Genomic DNA, 23,883 nt, shown 5'->3' with positions numbered 1-23,883 from the left:
GATCTTCAGTATCTAGATGCAGAGAAGGTGTTGTAGATAATTATGGATTAAAATCAGCATCAAGAAATGGTGTTGGTGGTGGAGTGATTGGAACTGGTGGAGCTTCTAGATGCAAAACCTGAGGCACTTCCAAGTTATGGATGTCAATTTCATCACTTGGCCCCTGGTTATCAGCATGTACTAGAGATTGATGAGTTGCATGAAGGTCTGGATCAGCACTAGGAGAATTGTGAGCTTCAACAGGGTCTTGTGAGATCAGAGATTCCTGACCCCCTTCCTTAGCTGCTGCTTCCATTCCTTTACCAGAATCTTCAGGCCTTTTTGCCAATGATTTGAATCTTTTAGCTTTTGAGGAGTCTTTAGGAGTTGTATCATCAGAATTACGCTTTCTAAGCCTTTTTAGGGGCCTGGAACTCCCAATATCAACATCCTTCTGAGAAGAGACCTTCTCAGCTTCTATAACAACAGGTTCTGATACTGGAATCTGTTCCTCAGCATCTGATTCATCTCGCAGAATGAATCTCCTTCTCTTCTGTTGTGTTTGAGGTACTTTCTTAGTCCTCTTAGGTTTGGAAGAGGAAAGCTGCACTATAGGATCTGAAGGTTGAGGTTGAGAAGTTTGAGGTGGTTGAGTAGAGGTGGTAGGTGTTGATGGATGAGGTTCGGATGGTTGAACATCAAGATATAGTTCAGTGTATTTAACTGGATCGTAGTTTATTAAGGCTTGTTTGACAGATAAAGGAATTAGGAGGGGTCTTAACACAGCCTTCTTATTATCAGTAGATAATAAGTCATTGAAAGCTCTTTTAGCTAGTCTGAATGATGAAATTAATTCACTAGCAGATTGGGGCTTATTATCACAACAGAAACTATAGATAAGCTGACAGAATCTAGAAAAATAAATAGTAGTTCTATCTCCTGTCATTCTATCCCCAATAAAACATAAGACAACACTTGCATAGTCAAAATCAGTTTGATTTATGAGAGCATACCTGATTTGTTGGCTGAATATGGGAATTGTATCGAAATTGGAACATTTGTTTACAAAAGCCTTGGTTATGCTGTCAAAGAAGAAACTCCAGTCCCTCCTTATGAAAGATCTCTTCAACTGGCCCAGCTTTGCCAATGTCTTCTCATATCCCAGACTGGCCATCATGTTTTGAAGAACTGGCTCTTCAACAGTAGAATAAACACAGTTCTCAGGTAGCTGCAGTGCTTGTCGAACCGTAGACAATGTCACAACATACTCATCCTCCCCTGATGAAAAAATAATACTTGGGGACCCTTGAGCACCACCATCATCATATACACTGCTTCTCCAGAACTCCAGTTATTGAGTACCAGAGACTGCTTCAGGTTCGGTCAGAGCATACCCAATATCAGAACTAGCAAGAAAGTCATGAATGAAGTGAAGTTCAGATGGGGCTTCTGACTTGCTAGGAATAGCGGAGAAGTTATTAGGAATAAACGTAGCTCCATCAAAAATTATGTCCTTGGGTGCCATGAGAAATACGTGAGAGAGAAAATTGCCTGTAAGGTGTTTGATAAAATGTCTGTATGAAAAATTGTCAGTAGATGTGAGAGAGAATAAAAGTAAAAAGAGAGAGATAAAATATAAAGGTAAATAAAAGATTTTACAATATTTTCTCTCTTTTACTTATACACGAAAAAAATAACTGTTGAGACACCTGTCAGACATGTAGCAGTAAAAGATAATTAATGGGCACGGGTATTCAGTAATCATTACTTATCACATGCAGTTTTTCAAGGAGAAAAGCCATTCCACTTACCAAGTAATCCCATTAATCAAGGACGTTCAGTTTTATTTTAAATTTTAAAACTGTTCCCACTAAATAAATTATTATTACTGCTTTACCAATATTCTGTAAAAATATCACCAATGAGAGAAGGACCATAAATAAACCAAGTAAATAAATACTGCCACGTCAGAATCAAAACTTGATTTGTATCAGAGCTAAAAAGGTCATCAGAATATGGTTAGTATCAGGATTTAAAATGTCATCAGAATATGAAATGACTCAGAGACTAAATCTTGCAAAAAGATAAAATTTCATTAATATATTAAGCAAATACATTTCATGAAACTTTAAATTACATGCATAAAATTACAAGATTGTCCTAGTCTAAAATGTCTAACATCAACAGCTTTAGTCCTAAGCTAAGAAGCCTAACGACTAACTCCTTCGGCTGTTGACGAAGAGCACTGCAAGACGGATAATCCGTTCTTGCTGACGGAGATAACGGAGATGTATATCTCTTTGGACAGTCAACAAGTCATTTTTAATGACCTCTGGAAATTGAATCCAGAGATTATGAGGAATGTTGTTGATAGGATATGCAGTCGGAATTCCATTTTGAAAAACATGTACAGTTTCAGTGCCATAGTTGTAAAACCAACCAAACTCAGCCATTCTTGTTGATATGAAAGAGAAGAGAGAGTGAGTTTGTGAGAAAGTGAAGAATGTTTTGGCTGGAATGAAGTGTTGGTTTAAATAGCCAATGGAATATCAAGGGACGGGAAGACTGGGAAACAATTCCAAGTAAAAATGATGACCCCTCGACTCCCTAGATTGATGAGTAATAAGGACAGCCATTTGAAGCTTAAAACAGGAGTTAATGAGCACATGAAACAAGTAAAAATTGTTGTGCATATACGAGTACCACTAACCCAAATTATGTTGACTGTTTATATCTCACCCAAACATATTTTGATTTTAAAAATGACTGTTTCAGATTGAACCACAAATAAGTCAAGTAAAGAATCAAGATTTAATATCAGAACTTAGACTTATATCAGAACTTAACAGTCGTCAGAACATGACTCCTTAACTCGAAAAGAGAATGACTATTTCTGTAATTCTTCACACAAATTCTGATTTCATTTCTTCAAAACTTAATCATCAGAACTTTCATCATAACTTGTCCTCAGAATTTATGCAACTGACACTTAAACTGTTCATCTAAAAGAACATTGATCACCACAGTAATTTTCATCATTCATATGGAGTGTATGTGTGTGCAGTAAGTTAAATATCAGATAAAGATTAAAGTCTGATTCATTTCAGTACATCTTAGAAATAAGGCATAACTAAGAACTTTGCTCAAAATATGTCATGATTCTGAAGTCTACTTTAGAATGAGTTCATGCATGAGTCCACCTCAACTGTTTTGTGCTCATTTTATGCATCTTTTGAAATTCCATTTTACAGTGGCTTCTCAGTGTAAGTGAGTCACGACTGCTTATCAGAATTTATGCTATTATCAGAGTATTTCTCCAGTAATCAAAGAGTGTGAAAGTCACCAAGAAAATATTTATTTTTGCTTTTCTGATGCATATAACTTAATACCAGGAATGTACTTGGGTCTTCCCTTCCACATTTTTACTCTAGATCTCAAAGGAGTACCTGATTTTTATTCCCTTTTCTTTTCCTTTTTCTTTTGATAAGTGAGGTTTATCAGCACTTAGTACATCCATCAGATTTACTATCGTCAGAACTTAACAGATAAGAAGCACTATTCTAGGTTGTGACTTAGTAATAAGATACACAAATTAAACTTAACTAAGCTCAATATCAGAATTTGCTTGTGTTAAGAGATTTCCACATAAATAATTACTTCATACATGGGACCTTTAGTATTTTAAAGACTACTAGGTCAGCATCTAGCACAGTTATCCTCATTGGGTTGAATAGTCACAGAAATATTCATATCACTATCAGAGTTTAGAATTTCACATCAGATAACAATCAGCACTTAAACAATTTCTAATTTAAGCACTGAATACACAAAGATAGTAATATCTGTAAATACTGATCATAAAATCTGATGTATCAGAACATAAACTAAGCAGATTTAGAGAAAGAACCTAAAACCATTCCAAGTTCATTTACCAATCTTGTAAAAGTAGCTTCACACAGTGGTTTTGTGAAGATATCTTCTAGTTGTTGATCTGTTGAAACAAAGTGCAATTCCACTGTACTTTCATCCACATGTTCCCTTATGAAGTGGTACCTAATACTGATGTGCTTTGTCATTGAGTGCTGAACTGGATTACCTGTCATAGCAATAGCACTTTGATTATCACAGTAAATAGGGATTTTAAAGTATGTTAACCCATAATCTAGTAACTGATTCTTCATCCAAAGAATCTGTGCAAGCTTCCTGCAGCAATGTACTCTGCTTCTGCAGTTGATGTGGAAATTGACTTTTGTTTCTTGCTAAACCAAGAAACTAAACTGCCTCCAAGAAATTGGCAGCTTCCACTTGTGCTTTTCCTGTCAATTTTGCATCCTGCAAAATCTGCATCTGAGTAACCTATTAGCTTAAAGTCTGATTCTCTAAGATACCACAATCCCAGATCAGCTGTACCTTTAAGGTACTTGAAAATTCTTTTCACAGCTGTTAAGTGAGGTTCTCTTGGATCTGCTTGAAATCTTGCACAAAGACAGGTAGCGTATATGATATCAGGTCTACCAGCAGTTAGATAGAGTAGTGAACCAATCATACCTCTGTAATCAGTAAAATCTACTGATGTACCAGTATCCTTATCCAATTTTGTTACAGTGGCCATGGGAGTGGATGCACTTGAATAATCTTGCATTCCAAATTTCTTCAGCAAATTTCTGGTGTACTTGGATTGACAAATAAAAGTGCCTTCTTCATTCTGCTTGACTTGAAGGCCCAGAAAATAGCTAAGTTCCCCCATCATACTCATTTGATATCTTGACTGCATCAGTTTGGCAAACTTCTTGCAAAGTCTGTCATTTGTAGAACCAAAAATGATATCATCAACATATATCTACACCAAAAGTAAGTCATTTCCATGGTTGAGGTAGAACAGTGTTTTGTCAATAGTTCCTCTGTTAAATCCACTTTCCAGAAGAAACTGAGCTAAAGTCTCATACCATGCTCATGGAGCTTGCTTAAGGCCATAAAGTGCTTTATCAAGCCTGTAGACATAATTTGGAAGTTTTGAATCTACAAAGCCTGGAGGTTGTTCAACATATACTTCCTCTTCCAATTCTCCATTGAGAAAAGCACTTTTCACATCCATTTAAAAGACAGTAAACTTTTTGTGAGCAGCATAAGCCAAAAATATCCTTATGGCTTCCAATCTAGCAACTGGTGCAAATGTTTCATCATAATCAATTCCCTCCTGTTGAGAATATCCTTCTGCAACCAGCCTTGCTTTATTCCTTGTTATTATGCCATCACTATCAGTTTTGTTTCTGAACACCCACTTTGTACCAACAACAGATCTGTTCTTTGGTCTTGGCACTAGGGTTCAGACTTTGTTTCTTTCAAATTCATTTAACTCTTCCTGCATTGCTTGCACCCAATCAGCATCTTGAAGAGCTTTTTCCACTTTCTTTGGTTCAGTCTGAGATAGAAAAGAATGATAGAGGCATTCATTTGATGTAGCTATTCTAGTTCTGACACCTGCATCAGGATTTCCAATAATTAAGTCAACTGATCATGATCATTGAAATCTTCAAGTCCAGTAATCTTCTTATCATCAAAGGAGACATTGATAGATTCCATGACAACCCTTGTTCTTAAATTGTAGACTCTGAAGGCTTTTGTGGAAAGTGGATATCCAACAAAAATTCCTTCATCAGCTTTTAAATCAAATTTGGATAGCTGTTCAGGATGAGTCTTAAGAACAAAACACTTGCATCCAAATACATGAAAATACTTCAGATTTGGCTTCTTTTTCTTCACCATCTTAAATGGTGTCTTTCCATGCTTGTTAATGAGTGTTGCATTCTGAGTAAAACAAGCAGTCTGCACAGCTTCAGCCCAAAAATAGGTTGGTAGCTTTGCTTCATCAAGCATAGTTCGTGCAGCTTCAACAAGAGTTCTATTCTTTCTTTCAACAACTCCATTTTGTTGTGGAGTTTCAGGAGCAGAAAATTCCTGCTTGATTCCATGGTCTTTGCAGAACTCTTCCATGATCAAATTCTTGAACTCAGTGTCATTTATCACTTCTTATGATCTTCACAGAATCTTTGACCAATTTATCCATTTGTTTGACATGATCAATCAAGATAGATGCAGTTTCACTTTTTGTGTGCAAGAAATACACCCATGTATATCTGGTGAACTCATCCACTATGACCATAGCATATTTCTTTTTTGCAATAGACATGACATTCACTGGACCAAATAGATCAACATGTAGTAGATGATAAGACTCAAGAATTGATGATTCATTCTTGCTCTTGAATGAAGTTTTTCTTTGTTTAGCCTTCTGACATGAATCACAAAGGCCATCAGGAGAAAATACTGATTTTGGCAGTCCTCTCACAAGATCTTTCTTGACTAGTTCATTTATATTGTTGAAATTTAAATGAGAGAGTTTCTTGTGCCAATTCCAGCTTTCTTCAATTGATGCTCTACTTATCAGACAGATTGCAGAACCATCAGTACTTGTTGAAAGCTTGGTTTCATAAATGTTACCATGCCTGTATCCTTTCAGAATAACTTTTCCTGTAGATTTGCTTACAACTTCACAGTATTCTTCAAAGAAATCCACATGATAACCTTTGTCACAGATTTGACTAACACTCAGCAGATTGTATTTAAGTCCTGAGACCAGAGCTACTTTTTCAATGATGACATTCCCCGGATTGATATTGCCATATCCCAAGGTTTTTCCAATGTTTCCATCTCCATAAGAAATACTTGGGCCAACTTTCTCCACAAAGTCTGATAGCAGGGCTTTATTTCCATTCATATGTCCTGAACATCCACTGTCCAGAACTAGGATGTTTTTCCTGTTGCCCTTTAACTCAGCAGCATCAGAACTGTTATCAGCATTTGCCATCAAGGCATAGTTTTCCTCACTTTCAGAATCTGAAGTGTCTGTCCAGCTTTTCTTCTTTATGACAAGAGCCTTTCCTTTGTCACTCTTTACTTTCTTGCAATTAGGAGATATGTGGCCTTTCTCACCACAGTTGTAGCATTTGACATTTGTGTAATCTCCTCTGTCCAACTTCCCTCCTTTGCCTTCAGATTTTCTGAAACTCTTCTTATCAGAACTTGCACCTTTCCTGGAAAATTTCTTTCCCTTCCTGAATTTTCTGTATGCAACTCTTGTGATTCCTTTCACCATAAGAGCACACAGCTTCATCATCTCTTCATCAGCATCCATCTCAGGCAAGCTTTCAGTTTCTGAGTCATCATCACTATCAGAACTTGATGACTCAGTATCAGACTTTGTGATGAGAGATTTTCCCTTTCCTTTCCTTGAGATAGCTTCTTTGGGAGATTCCTCATCAGCCTTAAGAGCAACTATCCTTGACTTTCCTCCTTTCCTCTTGCTTCTTTGTTCCATCTCAAGTTCATGAGTCTTGAGCATCCCATAAATTTCATCAAGAGTTGTTTCTTCAAGATTATAGTTGTCTCTTATAGTGGTGGCCTTCAAATCCCATCTTTCAGGAAGTGCTAACAGGAATTTAACATTTGAATCCTCAAGATCATATTCCTTGCCGACTAGTGACAAATCATTCAAGAGTTTGACAAATCTGTCATATAAACCAGTTATTGACTCATCAGGCCTTGAGTCAAAATGTTCATACTCTTGAGTAAGTATAGTCTTCCTGTTCTTCTTAATTGATTCGGTTCCCTGGCATCTTGTTTCCAAAGCATCCCATATCTCCTTTGCAGTCTTGTAGTTGATTACCCTGTTTGACATTATATTATCAATAGCAATATGCAGAAAGTGTCGTACCTTAGCATCCTTAGCAATTGAAGAGATATCTTCGGCAGTGTAATCACTCTTCTCCTTTGGTACAGACTTTGTTGGTTGACCTGCAACTACAACAGCGAGTTTGGTTGGCTTGTGTGGTCCTTCATTGATTCTGTCAAGATATTCTGGATCAGTAGCTTCCAGAAACATAGACATCTTCACCTTCCATATGGAATATTCAGATGGTTTCAAAATGGGAACTCTAATAGTCTCATATCGACTATGAATTTGAGTCTTTGGAGGTTCTTCAGTTTTGGTGGGCTTGGTTGGAGTTTCTTCTTCAGACATGATTATTTTTGGATCTTAAACTATTTGTGTGTTAACAGATCTTCTCTGATACCACTTGTTAGCTCACACACACTGTAGAAGGGGGTTGAATACAGTGTTTATCACAATCAAATCGAATTAAAGAACTCAAGTAACAGAAAATAGACTTTATTCAATATAATAAACTATGTTACAATATGGAACTGTCCTCTCTCAGTGATAAAAAAATATCACGAGAGCTGTTAGGGTTACAATGAATATTATTCTCCATAATGATAACACTTATAGTGTAAACCCTATGTATGTGTTTATATACTACACAGTTACAAGATAATCGCTAATTGATATGGAATATAATTCTGCTTCCTAAAATATATCAATCAGATATCTTTTCTTCCAAGTATTCTATTCTTCATAGAATTACTTCTTCATGCATATCTCTTCTTGCTTTTGTCTTGATCTTCTTTCCTTTCAATCAGTCGCCTTCCTTATCTGAAAGTCTCCTTTAAGTCCTGATATTATCTCCTGATAACTTAAGTTTTGACCACTTAAGTTTTGACCACTTAAGTTCTGACTTCAGTATAAGTACTGATTTCCAGTTAAGTACTGATTTGTCCTGTTTAAGTAAGATCTGAAAACTAAACACAAATCATATTAGACATGACATTATCAAATATATCTAACAAAATCTTTGACCCAACCTTATTTAAGATTTAAGTTCACGATCCTTTTAGTATATAGTTGTAAACCTAGTTTTGGTGGGAGTATTGCTGTAATCTTGATGTTTAGCTAAGTGGTTCTAAGGTTGATTGTTGTTGCCTCAAGAACATGATGTTCTTGAGAGGAGTTAGTGTGGTGATGATGATATGTTTATTGGTGGTGGTAGTATAAAGATTTAAGGCATAAACAAAACTCCGATCATAACCATAATCTCGTTAAAATCAATAAAACGTAACTTTAAGATTCTGCAGAAAGTCCTGAAGATGTAACCTGTAGTTTCTTGAAAAATAACCCTTGATTATGATAGACGATGTTATAAGGATCATTTAAGCGCTTGAATCGCTTGATTCCGATTTACGGTTCAAATGTTATGACCGTTTTACTAAAAGTGATTTATGCGACAAAAACTGCTATGAATTACGAACTTTAAAAATATAAAGGATCAACTTAAAAATATTCATAAATCATGAAATTTTTACAGAGATTAGTAAATTCAGTTTCCTAACTTCCATAAAAATTTCAAGTGAAAATAATGATTTTTCAATTTTATAAAATATCGGAGCCGAGACCGCGGGATTAGAAACCTTAGAATTCATAAGCGGAGCCGACGACGAAAATGAAAATGGACTTAAGATACTTTGAAAAAGGAAGCGACCATAATATGAATAAGGACTTAAAGAAATAATAAGGGTAATATAAGTTGAGAGGGTGCATAATGATTAGCGCATGAGTGCGGGTAGCCGTAAATTAGAACGGGGCCTAACAAAACGACTTGTGTTTATGATTATAGATTTCCAAGCGGAACCTAGAGTATCCTCCACCTCAAGATACCCAGGCAAGTTTTCAAACCCTACCTTTTAAAAAATTGTTGTGTTGTGAATATTTTACAAAACTGTGATATATGCATGAGATTGCTTTAAACTGTTTTACGAAGTTTGAGATGTATTACAATACTCAAATGTTGATAATTTCTAGTATATGTTCATACCGAGTTCGAAATGTTATATTTAGACCGAGAGTCGGTCGGTGTAAGCTTATAAAAACCCGGAAGTATCCCGGAGGAGTTTATAATTGAGAACGTTAATGCTAGCGAGTAGCATGGCGTGTATATAATTTAGATCGAGGATCGGTCAATATAAAAAATTGATGAAAACCCGGAAGTATTCCGGAGATGCTTTATTTAAGAATATTAGCGCTATAGTAGAGCGTGATGTATAAGTTGTAAGACCGAGAGTCGGTCAGTTTTGTTTTTATAAAATAAAAACCCGGGAATCATTCCGGTAATATTTATAGGACGATTAAAGTCCATAGTAGTTACGTTTCAAGGGACTCAACGTCCATTTACGAAATACTAAACACCTCGAACTTTTATTAAAACGATTTTCAAATATCGTATTCCCTCAACTATACTTTATCGTTCGAATAATAAATATCTATTTACTATTCATTTATTATGGGAAAAGTATTCTTCAGTAAATATTCATTTCAGACTCGATTAAATATTAAAGATTATAATATTACTTAAACATAAATTAGTTGAGGATTATTATTTCAAATATTCTTTTTGAAAAGTATAATTATTCAAGGTTTAATTATTCAACGATTAATATTTGATTATTAAGCATTAGTTATTTAATGGTTTAATTATGATTTAAAAATCATAAAACCTGATGTAAAATACTTTCTGATTTTCGGAAAATCATTCGAATAGTTTCTGATCGTCGGAGAAAATTATCTCAACTTTTTTTTATATTTTTTGAATATAGTTTCAAAAGGAACTCCCTCTTATTTAATTATCTGTTGACAACGGTCAACTCACATCCTTAGTACTTCCTCCGAAGAATTCGGAAGTACGTATACATATATATCTATACACTAATAAATCAATTTATTTCTATCAACAAGCAAAACGCTTGGGGGAACTTCGATGTGGTTCGAGTTCTAGAGATATGATAGGATTTCCTAAAGGACAAAGGAGGGGTAGGGTCCAAGTACTTCGTGTATTGGATAAACTACTGGTACCGTAGGAGACGGTACAATATGTACCTAAGGCCCTGTGAAGTGTGTGTATACCCGAAATGAGGACACATGGCCCGTATGTGGCAAGGGTGATAACCGGGATACGAAGGTGTCGTCCTTCTACTAGTAGAAAAGGTTACTATTATCGTAGTACGACTGATCATCGTATGCGGTGGCTCCAACGAGTGTCCAATTCTTCCAATTGGAATTGTGATGCAATACCGTAACTTAAGCCTAGGTGCTGGGTTTACTATTAAGGTATTCGCAGGATAATAAAATCCACTAAAGAATTGTTTTCATAAGAAGGTGTGTATCACCAAGGAAAACTATTTCCGAATAAAACATAATTATCATATATGATGTTTTACTTGAGTTTATCATACAGTCATTTTCATACTGTACATTATTATGTTGGGCATTATAGCTCACTCTTGCTTTCTTTTGAATGACACAACACAACAGATAACCAGTATGCCGGAGTAGGACTTAGTCGCTTGCAGTCATGGGGAGAATCCTTGACAGCTTTGTCTAAGGTGTGCTAGAGTATCAGATAGGTATAAGATATCAGTCGTAATTATTGTAACTTCATGTAGAGGTTACGAATAATTGTTTGAGATCCTGTAAAGTACATTTGAGTTTTAATAACAGATGATACTTTTTGTTCGTCGTTTCTAAGATTATAACTTGTGAGTGTGTGAGATTGGTAGTCTGTGATATGGAATTATTGGATTATTGAGTTAATGCAGGTTACAGAAGATTGAAGGATTCTGTGACGACCCAGATTCCTGACCCCCAATTTGGGGGCGTTACACTTTTGATCAACTTAATTCTGCCTTCTTTTAATTTTACATATTAAGGATGTAAATTTACAACTGAGCAGTTTACTTAGAATTTGAAAAATTCCAAGCTAAAAATTTTGTTTTTTAAAAATAAATATGCAGAGATTTTTGAAATATTTATAATTCATATTTCAGTTAATTTCCAATTAAATCAAACAAAAGTTGATTTATTAGAAATTAATCTGCTGCAAAATATTAGCTGAGTTCTTGCCTTAGGATGAAGAATTAAGCATTCCAATTTCACCTACAAGTCTAGTGAAAGTTGCTTCATCCAAAGGTTTAGTAAAAATGTCAGCTAATTATTTTTCTGTTGGAACAAAAATGTGCTCAATGGTACCATTTGTAGCATGTTCTCTAATAAAATGGTACCTTACATGACTATGCTTTGTTCTAGAATAATTAACTGGATTAGCCACTATAGATATAGCACTAGTATTGTCACATATGATAGGAATTTTGTGTAACACTAGGCCATAATCCATTAGCTGATTTCTAATCCAACGCACTTGAGCACAATAACTTCCTACAACTATGTATTCAGCCTCTGCTGTAGAAGTTGATACAGATTGTTGTTTCTTGCTATACCAGGATACAAGTCTTTGACCAAAAAATTGACAGCTTCCACTAGTACTCTATCTGTCAACCCTGCATCCAGCAAAATCTGCATATGTGTAGCCAACAGCTTCAAAACAAGTTCCCTTAGGATACCACAATCCCAAGTTTGGAGTCCCCTTCAAATATCTGAAAATCCTCTTTATAGCCATCAAATGTGATTCTTTTGGATTGGCTTGAAATCTTGCACATAGACATGTTGCAAACATGATGTCTGGTCTACTTGTAGTTAAGTAAAGCAATGATCCAATCATTCATCTATAGCTTGATATATCTACACTCTTGCCTTTTCTATCTTCATCCAACTTTGTTACTGTAGACATAGGAGTAGGAGCAGGTGAACAATCAACCATACCAAACTTTTTCAATAGGTCATTGACATACTTAGTTTAGCTGATGAAGATTCCATTACTTCTTTGACTGACTTGTAGTCCAAGAATTTAACTTAATTCCCACATCATACTCATTTCATATTCACTCTGCATAAGCTTAGAAAATCTTTGGCAAGGCTTTTCATTAGTAGAACCAAAGATGATATCATCCACATATATCTGAACTAAGATCATATCTTCACCATATTTCTTATAGAAGAGAGTCTTGTCTATAGTACCTCTAGTAAAACCATGTTTCAGTAGGAATTCTGACAATGTATCATACCAAGCTCTAGGTGTCTTCTTTAGTCCATATAGAGCCTTGAGTAATTTGTACACAAAATTTGGAAATTCTGGATCTTCAAAGCCAGGTGGTTGTTGCACATAAACTTCTTCTTTTAACTCACCATTTAGGAAGGAACTCTAGACATCCATTTGATACACTTTAAAATTTGAATGTGCAGCAAATGCTAAAAAATCCTTATTGCTTCAAGTCTTACAACTGGAGCAAAAGTTTCATCATAATCAATTCCTTCTTCTTCTGAGTAGCCTTTTGCAACCAATCTTGCCTTGTTTCTGGTAACTATACCATTTTCATCCATCTTGTTCCTAAACACCCATTTTGTTCCAATAATGCTTCTATTATTTGGTGCAGGAACTAACTCCCAAACTTTATTCCTTTCAAACTGATTAAGCTTCTCTTGCATTGCAGATATCCAATCAGGATCCATTAGAGCTTCTTCAGTTTTCTTGGGTTCTATTTGAGACAGAAAGCATGCATGTAGGCACTCATTTGCAGTTGCACTTCTAGTCCTCACACCAGCAGTAGGATCATCAATAATTGCTTCTCTAGTATGACTCCTATCCCACTTTCTTGTATGAGTTTGCTGACTTGTACCTTCATTATTTTCTTCATTATTGGTATGACTTCTAGATCATTCTTCTCTTTCTCCCCCTGAGTTTGTGCTATCAAATTTAGGTGTTTGAGATGAGCTCCAATTCCTATCATTTTACTGTTCAGTATTCTCTTCATTTATCATCTGTTGTGCACAGAGCCGTGCCTGACATTTAGAGTGCCCTGTGTAAATTTTGAAAAATGTGCCCCATAATTCTAAAATATTTTCATAAAAAAATATATAAAAGTACTTGCAATAATAAAAATCAACTGAAAAGTGTAAAAATAATATTGATGCATAAAATAATTATTTTACATATTAAAAAAAATTAACTGAAAATTGTTAAGAAATAAACAAGTACATAGATGACATTAATTATCTGAAAATTGTTCTTCTAGCATTCTTGGAAGCAAACTCACTAATAATATTTTTATAATCAACATCTTCTAGTAAACTATTTTTAATGGATAAAAGTGCTAATCCATTCAATCTCTCCTGCGACATAGTTGACCTTAAGTATGATTTCAGCAATTTTAACTTGGAAAAACTCCTTTCAGCAGATGCAACTGTGACCGGTATAGTCAATAATATCCTGTAAACAATAAAAACATTTGGAAAACAATCAAATCTTTTTAAATAATTCAATATCTCTAAGACATGTGTTGTCTCATTTGGTAAAATGGTTCTTAATATTTTTAACTCCTGGAACAATTCTTCACAATCAACATCAGAGGCATCCTTATGCTTTAAAATAAGTTCAAGATTGCTACATGCTAATTTTAAATTATTCTCATTCATGGAATTCAACTTTTGGTAAGAAAAAAGAAATCCAAAATTATTTTCATAGGTACTAAACTGCTCAAACCTTTTTTCTAATGATCCAATTGCTTGATCTACCAAATAAAGAAAATAATTAACTCTTAAAGATTCTTCTGGTGATTGAGAATTTTCTGGAGAAATTGTTTCATCAAAATGTGTTTTCTACGAATTACACGTTTAACCTGAATAATTGGATCAATTTTCATTTCTATAGAAATATCCTTAGCAATTTTCATGGCATCCATAAATCCAGTCTCCTTGTATTCTTTAAAAAAATTAATCAATCCTTGTATCTCATCAATAGCTACATCAATAAGCATATCACTAGATTGTAAATGTTTACTAATTAAATTCACTGCATGTAAAATCTCATACCATATAATTAAACCTACCAAAAATTCAAAATTTCCAATATGAAGACAAGCTAAAGTATTAGCCCTACACCTAACATCATTGTCACCATCTGTTTCAGCTAATTCCAGTAAGGCTTCTTGTTAGGTCCCAATGTGTTTGTAGAAGGGGGGGTTGAATACAAACAGTACCGAATAATCGAATTAAATGCGGAATAAAAAATGTGAAATAAAATTCAAGTTAAATAAAAATATTATTAAACTTGAAAGGTGTTACAACAACTGTATCGATTACAAGGAATTAATCTCAAATTAATTATCACAAATTTAGAATAAATTCGACATGAACTTTTTCTATTTTTGCAATAATTAGAATCAAATGCTAAACGCGATTTGAGATTAAGTTCTAGGGATTTTGATCCGCTAGATTGTTACACAAGAACAAGAGAATGATTTCTAGTTGATTGGATTTAACTTTACAAACTAGAAATTTAATCTTGAAGTAAGCAGATGAAAAATGAAATATTTGTTGCGGCTGTTGTGTTCTTGTTTTTGACTTGTGTATTGGATGGATAATTGAACTGCTGCTTGTCTGCTTCTTTTTAATCAACAGAATAGAATTGAACTGGCAAGACAATCCTGAGCTCAGCAAGACAATCGGTAGGACAATGGATTGAACTAGCAAGACAATCTGAATGAACTAGCATGACAATCAGAATGAACTAGCATGACAATCAGAATGAACTAGCAAGACAATCCTCCTCCTAGTGTAACTTTCGGTGAGACTATTGAAAATGGCCTAGCATGACAATCGGTATGACAATCCTGATTGTCATGCTAGTTCATTTTCAATTGTCTTGCTGATTTAATGCAGTTTTAATCTAATTAAAATTCTGAAAATTCCTAAAATTAATTCTGAATTAATTAATCAATTAATTTAATTAATCAATAAATTAATCTTTGCAGATATAATTTATTTTCTTAATTAAATTATATGACTTAATTAATTAATAGAGAATTAATACTAACCCTGAGCAGCATCCATTCTTCTGAATATCTTCTGAAAATCACTGAGAATTATGAATCAATTCCGCCACTTCAACGTTGACACTCGATGTACTGTCTGGTTCATGAGTGACTAACTTCCGTGACGTTTCTTCATGTCTTGACTTTGACGCTTTGATTTTCTTCAGATTAAATCCTTGTAATTAATGATACTCTAACGAGATCTCTGTCACTTGATTAAATCCACGATCTTGATTTATATCACTGAGGCATGATCAACTTCTTGAACTTCTTCCAGTGAATTACCTCCTCAAGTCTGTAGATGAACCTTGTTTCTGAATCCTTTGACAGATATTACTTTGCGAGATCTCTCTGACGGTCGATCCACTATTTACTTATTACATTCTTATTTGAGTTGAGTTGAATCCTCGAATATACAAATAGGCTATGACAAATGACTTACAATCTCCCCCTATTTGTTTGTTAGACAATAACACACAAATACCTAGAGGATAACTCAACTAACAAATAAGAAAAAGATATAAACAGAAATGCAAAGTAAATAGTAGAAAAGTTATGGACTAGATTTAACATTTTCCAGATTCCAAGTAGATGTTCCTCTAGACTGAACATATCTTCAAGTAGTTCCATCTTCACATGTACAACCACATTTCCTGTTGAGAAGCCCATATCTCTTGCTTCTCCCCCTATGAGAATCAACTGATTAAAGAAGATCACCTTCGTTTTACCACCTCTCCCGTACAATAGGATCCGCAGATAAAAACCAATGGTACTCCCCTAACAGCTTCTTCCCTTACTAGAAAATCACCTTGTGTTTACCACCTCTCCCGTACAATAGGATCCGTAGTTACAAACAACAATGGTGTGGTGTAGTGTACATTTTTAGGATCTTTTTCTTACTCCCTGCTATTTCTCCCCCTTAGTTGAGGAATCCTCCAAACTATTTCTTAAGCTTTTATCTCCCCCTTAAAGAAGGAATGTATGCCGTCGTCTGAAGGAGTTCTCATATTTCACTTGGTTGGAAAAGAAATAACAAGTAGTTTCTCTTTCTTCCTCACTGTGAGTGTGTGATTGTGTTTTAGTGTACCTCACATGTGTTTCACTCTTCTCTCCACTCGTGTTTACACTCTTTCTCACAAGTGTATCACTCCTCTCATAGCTCCATATTCCAGCTGTACCTGCAAGGAAAATCACCTTAGCCATCCTTAAGGAGGTCACAGGTGGTGCAATGGGAGTTCACAAATCCCCATCCTTGTTAAACTCGTCAGATAAATCTGAGTCATAATCTACAAGTTGCTAGTTTTCCTTTTAGGGTTCCAGATTTGAATTCTGGGAAGGTAAACAATGATCCAAAGAATTTAGCATAAAGATCAAGGTTCCCTTCTAATGTCTGTGAAGACATTTCCTTGTGACTCATCAGGTAATATCTGAATCATTGTCAACAAGTTGCCGATCTGCACCTATGTCAGATCCACTATCCGCAGATGCATCCAGGGGATTTAAGCCTGGGGAGGTAGACACTGACCACTGACATATGGCTTTTGGATCAGTATCCTCTCCTAACACCTGTAAAGGCAATTGGTCCACTAACGAGACTTGAACAATCGAATCTGACCTTAAAATGGTCGAAACTCTTGTTTCCGTCAACTCATCCTTTGTGTGTGTAACCTCTTCTTGTGCATCAAGAATTGTTTATGTTTGAAGTGGTGACACTACATCGGATACCTTGGCTGACAGGCAAAATTCAATAGACGCACCCTGTTGAGAGAATGAATCTAGTAACTGTTTTTGTGCCTTTTCAGCCATTACATCTTTTTAAGAAGATGTATGGGGGCTAGCAGTTGTCTCGGTTTAAATACTACTCATCTATGTAGGAGACAGAGCTACTAGGTTGACTACAGAACCTTCCTTATGTGGTGCACTAGGCACTATCTCCCTCACGCTCATTCATACTACATTTAGTGGTAAGAGAGTGTTGGTTGGTTCTGTTTTTGTGTTTGTCTTTATAGTCTGGGATAGACGTTGTGGGTTTTCAACCTCATGACTGTCAATGAAAGAAAGTCATTCGAGACTGAACCTGTAACACAGAATATATGGTAATAGAGAAAAAATGATTTACAATAATGATTTCAAAAGATTTTACATGAAATAAGAAATCACTAATGTAGAAAGAAGTTTAATTTTTATTTTTCAATATGAATGAGTTTTTGATAAAACATTGATCACTTAGGGTAAAGTCTAAGTAATTCTCATTCATGTCAAAAGCTTACAAATATCTGCAACATAATGTTAACAATATATCATTGACCGATACTTGTCAAGTACTTTAGATACTAATTGTTATGTTGCATAATCAATATATCACTGTACATATAAAACAATATGATTGTGCTTAGTGATAAGATAGTTATTAATATGACGACTCTACTTATTCATATAAAATTATAACTTCTGTTAGAGTGCCATACCATGTCCTTGACGATTGCTTGAGCAGTATACTAGTTCATACCAACCTGAAGTGAGATTGTGAAGAAGAAATTGCATAGTCCAATAGATCTGCAGCTGCAAAGTCCATGAACTGTGGTGCATTGACTTCCTCTTTTGACTTACCAACCAGGAGTACACTTGTACACATCTTACTAGAGTACAATTCCAAGTGTAATGTGCAGCAGGTGTCTGATATGTCGTAATATTCTCAAGTCTCATCACTGGTGCTATATGTTAGATACTGCTTCCTGATAATAACCTAGCACAATATACAAAATTACAATGATAACATTCCCAGCTTGCAAATAGCCATATCCCTCGGATAAACCTTTGCTGTTATCTCCAAAGGTAACCAGGGGGCCAGCTACCTCAACCACATTTGATAGCAGGGCTCTATCTCCGGTCATATGTCTTGATGATCCACTGTCAAGAATCCACACTACCGGTTATACTTGTTTAATGCCCTGCACTACAAATGGATTAGACCTTCTTCGGAACCCAAACTTGGTTGGGCCCGGCATACTTGTAGAACTGTCCTTTGTCAGGCAAAACAACATTTTTAATTTTAATTGCCTCAACTTTCTCAATGACTGAACATTTGACCTTGTAAACAGCGTTAACAAATTTCTGTTTAAGCTTAGGCACAAATGTCTCCTTTCTAGCCTTAGAAGGACTAGCAGTCTTAGACCTATCATGCTTCTTGTTATTCACATGCTGACGAGGAGTAGTCTTATCATTAGACATATGCTTACCATTAAAATAAGCATACATCATATTAAAAGCACAAGACATACAATTAGCAACACCACATGCTTTATGAGAGTGATTAACAGCAGGCAATTTATGCATGGTAGACATGGCATTATTGTTATCCAACTCATGTGTGTCTGAGTTAGTCTCAGTTGCTTTCACAACTTTGACTGGAACTTTCGACTCACTTGACTTGGAAACAATCATCTCATTAGCATGATCTTCAGCACGTATTTCTTCCTGAATAACAGAAGAGGTCGCATCAAATGGTTCAGCAATTGATGCTTTATAGAGGGGTTCATCAACACCCTTAAGCACATGTGGTACTTCCCTCCCTTTAGCACATACATGAGGAGGGGAGTTTATGCCTAATTCTCCAATAGCAACATTGTAATCATAACATATTCCAGATGTTTGATTAACAGCTTGCTTACTGTAGAACTCTTTAGCCTTCGAACAAGAATTGAAGTAGGCTCTAACCTTAGTCTCAAGACCGGTGATCTTGTCTTTGAGAATAGTTTCAAGTTTTCTATAACAGTCAACTCTATTCTCTAGAAAAGATACCTGTTCTTTTAATTTGTCTTGATTAATGTACACAAGTCTTAATTCATTGACCTCTTTCTCAAGGTCTGTGATCTGTAAACTTAACAGTTCATTATCACGACGTGCACAATCTAAGTTACCTCTTAGATGATAAACCATTTCAGCATCAGAAAGTTTTACCTCTATTCTTGACGATGAAGCTTTTCCATCAATAGCCATAAGAGCAAGATTTCCTTCATCTTCATCTTCACTGTCAGTATCATCCCAGCTTCTTCCCTTTGCCAGATAAGCCCTTTCAGAGTTCTTTCTTACTTGCTTTGGCTTCCTACATTCTGTGGCAAAGTGTCCCAACTCATTGCAGTTATAGCATCTAATGGTGCTCCGATCAACCATCCCTGTTTGGTATCCACCACTGCTAGTGTTAGAGGATGAAGATCCACCTTTCTGGAATTTGTTGTAGTTGGACTTGTACTTAAGCTTGGGATTCCTCCTGAATCTGACATGGGAGAATCTCTTGACAATTTGGGCCATTGATTCATCTTCCAATTGCTCCAGCTCTTCCAAGGAATAAAAATCATCACTTGATTGATTTGTAGTAGGAGGATCATATTCTGCTACTAACTCATTTTCCTCACCCTTGGAAAACTGTACCATTCTTTCTAACTGTTGAGATTGTTGTTGTTGTTGACCTTCAGCTACAAGTGCAGTAGATGTGCTGACCATTCTATCCTTCCCGTAGACTTCCTTCTGTTGAATCTGCTCCAACTCATAGGTTTTTAACACTCCATAGAGCCTATCCAAAGAAATCTCACTCAGATCTCTAGCTTCTCTAATGGCAGTGATTCTATGTTCAAGATGAGCTGGCAGTGTTAAAAGGAACTTTTTGTTGACCTCCCTGATTGAATAATACTTTCCATTGATGTTCATGTTGTTGATCAACGCATTATACCTCTCAAACACTTCAGTAATTCCTTCTCCTGGATTTGATTTGAAATGTTCATATTCAGAGGTTAGGATTTCCAACTTGTTCTCCCTAACTTCCTCTGTGCCTTCATTAATCACCTCAATAGTTTCCCACATGTGTTTGGAATTTTTACAGTTCATCACATGTCTGTTCATCAAGGGATCAAGGGAATCAATTAATATTAATTGAAGGCTGGCATCCAAGGAGGATTCTTCCTTCTCAGCAGGAGTAAAATCTTCAGGCTCTTTTGGATAGGTTCTAGCTTCAGTAGTCACCACACCATCTATTATTACCTCCGGTTCAATAACCATCGGAGTTTTTATACCCTTCTTTAACAAGTTTGAATATTTGGGATTTGCAACTTGTAAAAATAATAGCATCTACTTCTTCCACATGATATAATTCTCTTTATCAAATTGTGGAATTTTAACGGTTCCAACTTTATGTGAAGTCATTATGAATTTTTGAATAAATAAAAATTCAAGGAGTTGAAAAATCACAAAAGTCTAGGATCTTGATGTGTTCGTTAATCAGAAGGCTCTGATACCAATTGTTAGGTCCCAATGTGTTTGTAGAAGGGGGGGTTGAATACAAACAGTACCGAATAATCGAATTAAATGCGGAATAAAAAATGTGAAACAAAATTCAAGTTAAATAAAAATATTATTAAACTTGAAAGGTGTTACAACAACTGTATCTATTACAAGGAATTAATCTCAAATTAATTATCACAAATTTAGAATAAATTCGACATGAACTTTTTCTATTTTTGCAATAATTAGAATCAAATGCTAAACGCGATTTGAGATTAAGTTCTAGGGATTTTGATCCGCTAGATTGTTACACAAGAACAAGAGAATGATTTCTAGTTGATTGGATTTAACTTTACAAACTAGAAATTTAATCTTGAAGTAAGCAGATGAAAAATGAAATATTTGTTGCGGCTGCTGTGTTCTTGTTTTTGACTTGTGTATTGGATGGATAATTGAACTGCTGCTTGTCTGCTTCTTTTTAATCAACAGAATAGAATTGAACTGGCAAGACAATCCTGAGCTCAGCAAGACAATCGGTAGGACAATGGATTGAACTAGCAAGACAATCTGAATGAACTAGCATGACAATCAGAATGAACTAGCATGACAATCAGAATGAACTAGCAAGACAATCCTCCTCCTAGTGTAACTTTCGGTGAGACTATTGAAAATGGCCTAGCATGACAATCGGTATGACAATCCTGATTGTCATGCTAGTTCATTTTCAATTGTCTTGCTGATTTAATGCAGATTTTAATCTAATTAAACATCTGAAAATTCCTAAAATTAATTCTGAATTAATTAATCAATTAATTTAATTAATCAATAAATTAATCTTTACAGATATAATTTATTTTCTTAATTAAATTATATGACTTAATTAATTAATAGAGAATTAATACTAACCCTGAGCAGCATCCATTCTTCTGAATATCTTCTGAAAATCACTGAGAATTATGAATCAATTCCGCCACTTCAACGTTGACACTCGATGTACTGTCTGGTTCATGAGTGACTAACTTCCGTGACGTTTCTTCATGTCTTGACTTTGACGCTTTGATTTTCTTCAGATTAAATCCTTGTAATTAATGATACTCTGACGAGATCTCTGTCACTTGATTAAATCCACGATCTTGATTTATATCACTGAGGCATGATCAACTTCTTGAACTTCTTCCAGTGAATTACCTCCTCAAGTCTGTAGATGAACCTTGTTTCTGAATCCTTTGACAGATATTACTTTGCGAGATCTCTCTGACGGTCGATCCACTATTTACTTATTACATTCTTATTTGAGTTGAGTTGAATCCTCGAATATACAAATAGGCTATGACATATGACTTACACTTCTCTTATTTCTATAGGTTGAAATCTAATTGCTTTCACAGCTTCCACATCATTTTCCCATCTGGTGGAAGAGAGTGGTTTAAGACTAATTTTAACATGCTCTTTTAAAATTTTCCATCTCTTCGTTGAGTTTGAGAATAAGTTATAAATACCTTGTATAATACCAAAAAAATCTTTTGCTTTTACATAAGAATTTGCAATATCACAGAGTGCTAGATTTAAACTATGACAGCCACAAGAAGTATAAAATGCCCTAGGGTTTATATCAAGTAATCTTTTTTGAACACCTTGATGTTTACCCTTCATATTAGATCCATTATCATATCCCTGGTATCTAATATTATCAATGTCAAGATCAAGAGTAACAAGTGCATTCTCTAGTACACTAAAAAGTCCAAGACCTGATGTGTCATCTACTTTCAAAAATTCTACAAAATATTCTTCTACTTGAATGGGATTACTAGATACATTCACACATCTTAATATGAGAGACATTTTTTCCTGATGACTTGCATCAGGAGTACAATCAAGTATCACAGAAAAATATTTTGCTTCTCTGATTTTCCTAATCATAACATTTTTTATTTCATTAGCCAAAGAGACAATCAACTCATTTTGAATTTTATTACTAAGATAATGATAATGAATTTCACTATGTTCAATACGACGCAAATGTTCTTTCATAATAGGATCCCATTTAGCAATCATCTCTATTAATCCTAGAAAGTTTCCATTATTCTCATCAAAAGGCCGGTCATTTGTTCCACGAAAAGCTAATGTATTTGTAGCTAGGTATTCCACAACATGGATTATTCTATTTAGTAACTCCTTCCAATATTTTTTTTCCTTTTTAATCTGTTCTTGAACATCTTTATCAATTGTTTTGTTTGTCTCTAGTCTGTCACGTAAATCAATCCAAGCACACATATTATTAACATGTTCACCACTATTTTCATGTTCCTTAAGCCTGACAGGAGCATGTATCCAATCATTAAATCCCTCATTTATCAATCTATTTTCTTTTTGTGAAGTTTTTTTAAATAACTTGCAACAAAAACAAAATATTCTATCAAGGTCTTTTGAGTACACTAACCATGATATATCATATTTTTCACCATTTGACATATAACGTGTATAATAATTGGAAGAGAAACACCTTCATAATTTATCTCGAGGGCCTTTAACTATAGAAAGATCTCTTTTAGGACCATTTAATATTAATAAATCTTTTGACTTAACGTCAAGACCATCTCAAATTCTTGGATCATAAATATCAACACATCCATCAACATTTTCCTCTTGATTTACCTCAACAACATCACCAGGGTGACTAATATCATTGCCATCTTCTTTTTTTCACTATTATTATGATTCTCTTGATTTAAATTATTATCACAACCTAAATCATTTTCCAAAGTTTCAGGAACATCAACATCATTATTAACATTTTGAGACTCCCTAATAACAAACTTATTAAGAGCTCCTTTTTGAGATTGGATAAATTCATCCGCCTTTCTTTTTTTCTTTCTTTTTTCATATCCTGGTAATTGTTTAGGAGGCATAATTTTA

At 34.9% G+C, this 23,883-nt stretch overlaps 1 pseudogene; it reads right to left on the bottom strand.

Moving 5' to 3' along the window:
• Window positions 1–13,870: 13,870 nt before the first annotated feature.
• LOC141660842 (uncharacterized) lies at window positions 13,871–23,304 on the bottom strand (annotated as a pseudogene).
• Window positions 23,305–23,883: the final 579 nt, after the last annotated feature.

Source organism: Apium graveolens, chromosome 5, assembly GCF_009905375.1.
Source record: "Apium graveolens cultivar Ventura chromosome 5, ASM990537v1, whole genome shotgun sequence".
Lineage (NCBI taxonomy): Eukaryota > Viridiplantae > Streptophyta > Magnoliopsida > Apiales > Apiaceae > Apium > Apium graveolens.
Note: the sequence above shows the minus strand (reverse complement) of the source record. Positions and strands in the feature narration are given on the sequence as shown.